Here is a 7,906-nt window from a genome sequence, read left to right as displayed (position 1 = left end):
AAACAACATGAAGAGCCTGAAAAGGTGTGAAATATATGAAGAGCTTCAAAAGGTGTCAAATATATGAGGAGCAAGAAACAGTCTGAAAAATAGCAGGGGCATGATGCGGTGTTCAAAACATGAAACCCTGAAAAGGTGTGAAAAATATGAAAAGCTTCAAAAGGTTTCAAAAATATGAGGAACATGAATCGGTCTGAAAAATAGGAGGAGCATGAAGCGGTGTTCAAAAACATGAAGAGCCTGAAAAGGTGTGAAAAATATGAAGAGCTTCATAATGTGTGAAAAATATGAGGATCATAAAACGATGTGAAAAATAGGAGGAGCATGAAGCGGTGTTGAAAAACATTAAGAGCCTGAAAAGGTGTGAAAAATATGAAGAGCTTCAAGGATGTTAAAATTATGAGGAGCATAAAACGGTCTGAAAAATAGGAGGAGCATGAAGCGGTGTTGAAAAACATGAAGAGCCTGAAAAGGTGTGAAAAATATGAAGAGCTTCAAAAGGTGTCAAATATATGAGGAGCAAGAAACAGTCTGAAAAATAGCAGGGGCATGAAGCAGACGTCAAAAACATGAACATCCTGAAAAGGTGTGAAACATATGAAGAGCTTTAAAAGGTGTCAAAAATATGAGGAGCATGAAACTGTCTGAAAAATAGGAGGATCATGAAGCGGTGTTCAAAAACATTAAGAGCATGAAAAGGTGTGAAAAATATGAAGAGCTTCAAAAGGTTTCAAAAATATGAGGAGCATGAAACATTCTGAAAAATAGCAGGGGCATGAAGCAGAAGTCAAAAATATGAAGATCCTGAAAAGGTGTGAAAAATATGAAGAGCTTAAAAAGGTGTCAAAAATATGAAAAGCATGAAACGACTGAAAAATAGGTGGAGCAGGAAGCGGTGTTGAAAAACATGAAGAGCCTTAAAAGTTGTGAAATATATGAAGAACTTCAAAGGTGTCAAAAATATCAAGAACTTCAAAAGGTGTCAAAAATGAGATGAGCATGAAACGGTCTGAAAAATAGGAGGAACATGAAACGGTATGAAAAATAGGAGGAGCATGAAACGGTGTTCAAAAACATGAAGAGCCTGAAAAGGTGTGAAAAATATGAAGAGCTTCAAAAGCTGTGAAAAATATGAAGAGCTTCAAAAGGAGACAAACATATAAGGAGCAAGAAACGGTCTGAAAAATAGGAGGAGCATGAAACGGTTTTGAAAACATGAAGAGCCTGAAAACGTGTGAAAAATATGAAGAGTTTCAAAAGATGTGAAAAATAAGAAGAGCTTCAAAAGGTGTCAAAAGTGATGTGAGCAGGAAACGGTCTGAAAAATAGGAGGAGCATGAAGTGGGGTTGAAAAAATTGAAGAGCCTGAAAAGGTGTGAAATATATGAAGAGCTTCAAAAGGTGTCAAAAATATGAGGAGCATGAAATGATCTGAAAAATAGGAGGAACATGAAACGGTATGAAAAATAGGAGGAGCATGAAACAGTGTTCAAAAACATGAAGAGCCTGAAAACGTGTCAAATCTATGAAGAGCTTCAAAGGTGTTAAAAATATGAAGAGCTTCAAAAAGGTGTCAAAAATGAGATGAGCATGAAACGGTCTGAAAAATAGGAGGAGCATGAAACGGTGTTCAAAAACATGCAGAGCCTGAAAAGGTGTGAAGTATATGAAGAGCTTCAAAATGTGTGAAATACATGGAGAGCATGAAACGGTCTGAAAAATAGGAGAATTATGAGACGGTGTTGAAAAACATGAAGAGACTGAAAAGGTGTGAAAAATATGAACAGCTTCAAAAGGTGTGAAAAATATGAGGAGCATGAAACGATCTGCAAATTAGGAGGAGCATGAAGCGGTGTTGAAAAACATGAAGAGCCTGAAAAGGTGTGAAAAATATGAAGAGCTTCAAAAGATGTGAAATACATGAGGAGCATGAAACGGTCTGAAAAATAGCACAAGCATGAAGCGGTGTTGAAAAACATGAAGAATCTGAAAACGTGTGAAAAATTAAAAGAGCTTCAAAAGGTGTGAAAAATATGAACAGCATCAACAGGTGTCAAAATTAGGAGGAGCATGAAACGGTCTGAAAAATAGGAGGAGCATGAATGGTGTTGGAAAACATGAATAGCCTGAAAAGGTGTGAAAAATATGAAGAGCTTCAAAAGGTATCAAAAATATGAGGAGCATGAATCGGTCTGAAAAATAGGAGGAGCATGAAGTGGTGCTGGAAAACATGAATAGCCTGAAAAGGTGTGAAAAATATGAAGAGCTTCAAAAGGTGTCAAAAATATGAGGAGCATAAAACGGTCTGAAAATTAGGAGGAGCATGAAACGGTCTGAAAAATAGGAGGAGCATGAAGCGGTGTTGAGAAACATGAAGAGCCTGAAAAGGTGTGAAAAATATGAAGTGCTTCAAATGGTGTGAAATACATGAGGAGCATGAAACGGTCTGAAAAATGGGAGGAGCATTAAGGTGTGCTCCAAAACATGAAGAGCCTGAAAAGGTGTGAAAAATATGAAGAGCTTCAAAAGGTGTCAAAAATATCAAGAACTTCAAAAGGTGTCAAAAATGAGATGAGCATGAAACGGTCTGAATAATAGGAGGAACATGAAGTGGTGTTGAAAAACATGAAGAGACTGAAAAGGTGTGAAATATATGAAGTGCTTCAAAAGGTGTGAAATGCATGAGGAGCATGAAACGGTCTGAAAAATGGGAGGAGCATGAAGCTGTGCTCCAAAACATGAAGAGCCTGAAAAGGTGTGAAAAATATGAAGAGCTTCAAAAGGTGTAAAATATATGACGAGCATGAAACAGTCTGAAAATTAGTAGGAGCATATAGTGGTGTTGAAAAACATGAAGAGCCTGAAAAGGTGTGAAAAATATGAAGAGCTTCCAAAATTGTCAAAATTATTAGGAGCATGAAACGGTCTGAAAAATAGGAGGAGCATGAAACGGTTGGAAAAATAGGAGGAGCATGAAACGGTGTTGAAAAACATGAAGAGCCGGAAAACGTGTGTAAAATAGGAGCAGCTTCAAAAGGTGTCAAAAATATGAGGTGCATGAAACGGTCAGAAAAATAGGAGGAGCATGAAGCGGTGTTCAAAAACATGAAGAGCCTGAAAAGGTGTGAAAAATATGAAGAGCTTCAAAAGGTGTGAAAAATGAGAGGAGCATGAAACGGTCTGAAAAATAGGAGGAGCATGAAGCGGTCTGAAAATTAGGAGGAGCAAGAAGCGGTCTGAAAATTAGGAGGAGCAAGAAGCGGTGTTGAAAAACCTGAAGAGCCTGAAAATGTGTCAAAAATATGAAAAGCTTCAAAAGTTGTGAAAAATATGAAGAGCTTCAAAAGGTGTCAAAAATGAGATGAGCATGAAACGGTCTGAAAAATAGGAGGAGCATGAAGTGGTGTTCAAAACATGAAGAGCCTGAAAATGTTTGAAATATTTGAAGAGCTTCAAAATTTGTCAGAAATATGAGGAGCATGAAATGGTCTGAAATATAGGAGGAGCATGAAACGGTGTTCAAAAACATGAAGAGCCTGAAATGTTGTGAAAAATATGAAGAGCTTCAAAAGGTGTGAAAAATATGAAGAGCTTCAAAATGTGTCAAAAATATGAGGAGCATGAAACGGTCTGAAATATAGGAGGAGCATGAAAGGGTGTTCAAAAACATTAAGAGCCTGCAATGGTGTGAAAAATATGAAGAGCTTCAAAAGCTGTCAAAAATATGAGGAGCATGAAACGGTCTGAAAAATAGGAGGAGCATGAAGCTGTGCTCAAATACATGAAGAGCCTGGGAAGGTGGGAAAAATATGAAGAGTTTCTAAATGTGTGAAAAATATGAGGAGCATGAACCGGTCTCAAAAATAGGAGGAGCATGAAGTGGTGTTGAAAAACATGAAGAGCCTGAAAAGGTGTGAAAAATATGAAGAGCTTCAAAAGGTGTCAATAATAAGAGGTGCGTGAAACAGTTTGAAATATAGGAGGAGCAAGAAACGATCTGAAAAATAGGAGGAGCATGAAGCGGTGTTGAAAAACATGAAGAGCCTGAAAAGGTGTGACAAATATAAAGAGATTCAAAAGGTGTGAAAAATATGAGGAGCATTAAACGGTCTGAAAAATAGGAGAAGCATGAAACGGTGTTAGAAACATGAAGAGCATGAAAAGGTGTGAAAAATATGAAGAGCTTCAAAAGGTGTGAAATATATGAAGAGCATGAAACGGTCTGAAAAATAGGAGGAGCATAAAGCGGTGTTCAAAACCATGAAGAGCCTGAAAAGGAGTGAATAATATGAAGAGCTTCAAAATGTGTCATAAATATGAGGAGCATGAAACCGTCTCAAAATTAGGAGGAGCAAGAAGCAGTGTTCAAAAATATGGAGAGCCTGAAAAGGTATGAGAAATATGAAGAGCCTCAAAAGGTGTCTAAAATATGAAGAGCATGAAACGTTCTGAAAAATAGGAGGAGCATGAAACGGTGTTCAAAAACATGAAGTGCCTGAAAAGGAGTGAAAAATATGAACAGCTTCAAAAGATGTCAAAAATATGAGGAGCATGAAACGGTCTGAAAATAGGAGGAGCATGAAGCGGTGTTGAAAAACATGAAGAGCCTGAAAAGGTGTGAAAAATATGAAGAGCTTCAAAAGTTGTCAAAAATATGAGGAGCATGAAACGTTCTGAAAATAGGAGGAGCATGAAGCGGTGTTGAAAAACATGAAGAGCCTGAAAAGGTGTTAAAAATATGAAGAGCTTCAAAAGATTTGAAAAATATGAGTAGCATGAACAGGTCTGAAAAATGGGAGGAGCATGAAGGTGTGCTCCAAAACATGAAGAGCCTGAAAAGGTGTGAAAAATATGAAGAGCTTCAAAAGGTGTGAAAAATATGAAGAGCTTCAAAAGGTGTGAAAAATGAGAGGAGCATGAAACGTTATGAAAAATAGAAGGAGCATGAAGCGGTGTTCTAAAACATCAAGAGGCTGAAAAGGTGTGGAAAATAGGAAGAGCTTCAAAAGGTGTCAAAAATATGAGGAGCATGAAACGGTCTGAAAAATACGAGGAGCATGAAACGGTGTTGAAAAACATGAAGAGCCTGGAATGGTGCGAAAAATATGAAGAGCTTCAAAAGGTGTGAAAAATATGAAGAGCTTCAAAAGGTGTCAAAAATATGAGGAGCATGACACGGTCTGAAAAATAGGAGAAGCATGAAGCGGTGTTCAAAAACATGAAGAGCCTGGAATGGTGCGAAAAAAATGAAGAGCTTCAAAAGATTTGAAAAATATGAGGAGCATGAAAAGTTCTGAAAAATACGAGGAGCATGAAGGGGTGTTTAAAAACATGACGATCCTGAAAAGGTGTGAAAAATATGAAGAGATTCAAAAGGTGTGAAAAATATCAAGAGCTTCAAGAGGTGTCAAAAATGAGATGAGCATGAAACGGTCTGAAAAATAGGAGGAACATGAAGTGGTGTTGAAAAACATGAAGAGACTGAAAAGGTGTGAAAAATATGAAGTGCTTCAAATGGTGTGAAATACATGAGGAGCATGAAAAGTTCTGAAAAATGGGAGGAGCATGAAGCGGTGTTTAAAAACATGAAGATCCTGAAAAGGTGTGAAAAATATGAAGAGCTTCAAAAGGTTTGAAAAATACCAATAGCTTCAAAAGGTGTCAAAAATGAGATGAGCATGAAACGGTCTGAATAATAGGAGGAATATGAAGTGGTGTTGAAAAACATGAAGAGCCTGAAAAGGTGTGAAAAATATGAAGAGCTTCAAAAGGTGTGAAAAATATGAGGAACATGAAACAGTCTGAAATTTAGTAGGAGCATATAGCGGTGTTGAAAAATATGAAGAGCCTGAAAAGGTGTGAAAAATATGAAGAGCTTCCAAAATTGTCAAAAATATGAGGAGCATGAAACGGTCTGAAAAATAGGAGGAGCATGAAACGGTAGGAAAAATAGGAGGAACATGAAACGGTGTTGAAAACCATGAAGAGCCTGAAAACGTGTGGAAAATAGGAGGAGCTTCAAATTGTTTCAAAATATGAGGAGCATGAACGGTCTGAAAAATAGGAGGAGCATGAAGAGGTGTTGAAAAACATGAAGAGCTTCAAAAGGTGTGAAATATATGAAGAGCTTCAAAAGGTGTGAAAAATATGAAGAGCTTCAAAAGGTGTGAAATACCTGAGGAGAATGAAACGGTCTGAAAAATAGGAGGAGCATGAAGCAGTGTTAAAAACATGAAGAGCCTGTAAAAGTGTGAAAAATATGAAAAGCTTCAAAAGGTGTCAAAAATATGAGGATCATGAAACGGTCTGAAAAATAGGAGGAGCATGAAGCGGTGTTCAAAATATGCAGAGACAGAAAAGGTGTGAAAAATATGAAGAGATTCAAAAGTTGTCAAAAATATGAAGAGCATACAAAGGTCTGTAAAATAGGAGGAGCATGAAGAGGTGTTCAAAAACATGAAGAGCCTGAAAACGTCTGAAAAATATGAAGAGCTTCAAAAGGTGTCAAAAATATGAGGAACATGAAACGGTCTGAAAAATAGGAGGAGCATGAAGCGGTGTTCAAAAACATGAAGAGTCTGGAAAGGTGTGAATAATAGGAAGAGCTTCAAAAGGTGTCAAAAATATGAGGAGCATGAAACGGTCTGAAAAATAAGAGGAGCATGAAGTGGTGTTGAAAAACAAGAAGAGCCTGAAAAGGTGTGAAAAATATGAAAGGCTTCAAAAGGTGTCAAAAATATTTGGAGCATGAAAAGGTCTGAAAAATAGTAGCAGCAAGAAACGGTGTTCAAAAACATGAAGAGCCTGAGAAGGTGTGAAAAATATGAAGAGCTTCAAAAGGTGACAAAAATATTAACAGCATGAAACGTTCTGAAAAAAGGAGGAGCATGAGGCGGTGTTGAAAAACATGAAGAGACTGAAAAGGTGTGAAGAATATGAAGAGCTTCACAAGGTGTCAAATATATGAGGAGCACGAAACGGTCTGAAAAATAGGAGGAGCATGAAACGGTGTTGAAAAACATGAAAAGCGTGAAAAGGTGTGAAAAATAAGAAGACCTTCAAAAGATGTCAAATATATGAGGAGCACGAAACGGTCTGAAAAATATGAGGAGCATGAAACGGTGTTCAAAAACATGAAGAGCCTGAAAAGGTGTGATACATGAAGAGCTTTAAAAGGTGTCAAATATATGAGGAGCATGAAACGGTCTGAAAATAGGAGGAGCATGAAACGGTGTTGAAAAACTTGAAAAGCATGAAAAGGTGTGAAAAATAAGAAGAGCTTCAAAAGATGTCAAATATATGAGGAGCAGGAAACGGTCTGAAAAATAGGAGAAGCATGAAATGGTGTTGAAAAACATGAAAAGCATGAAAAGGTGTGAAAAATAAGAAGAGCTTTAAAAGGTGTCAAATATGTGAGGAGCATGAAACGGTCGGAAAATAGGAGGAGCATGAAACGGTGTTGAAAAACATGAAAAGCATGAAAAGGTGTGAAAAATAAGAAGAGCTTCAAAAGATGTCAAATATATGAGGAGCAGGAAACGGTCTGAAAAATAGGAGGAGCATGAAACGGTGTTCAAAAACCTGAAGAGCCTGAAAAGGTGTGAAAAATATGAAGAGCATGAAAATGTGTGAAAAATATGAGGAGCATAAACTGTGTTCAAAAACATGAAGATCTACAAAAGGTGTGAAAAATATGAAGAGCGTCAAAATGTCTCAAAGAAATGAGGAGCATGAAACGGTCTGAAAATAGAAGGAGCATGAAGAGGTGTTGAAAAACATGAAGAACCTGAAAAGGTTTGAAAAATATGAAAAGCTTCAAAATGTGTCAAAAATATGAGGAGCATGAAACGGTCTGAAAAATAGGAGGAGCATTAAGCGGTGTTGAAAAACATGAAGAACCTGAAAA

The sequence above is a fragment of the Dama dama genome, unplaced genomic scaffold, assembly GCF_033118175.1.
Source record: "Dama dama isolate Ldn47 unplaced genomic scaffold, ASM3311817v1 ptg000088l, whole genome shotgun sequence".
Lineage (NCBI taxonomy): Eukaryota > Metazoa > Chordata > Mammalia > Artiodactyla > Cervidae > Dama > Dama dama.
The sequence above is the reverse complement of the archived record's forward strand: the minus strand, read 5'-3'. Positions refer to the sequence as shown.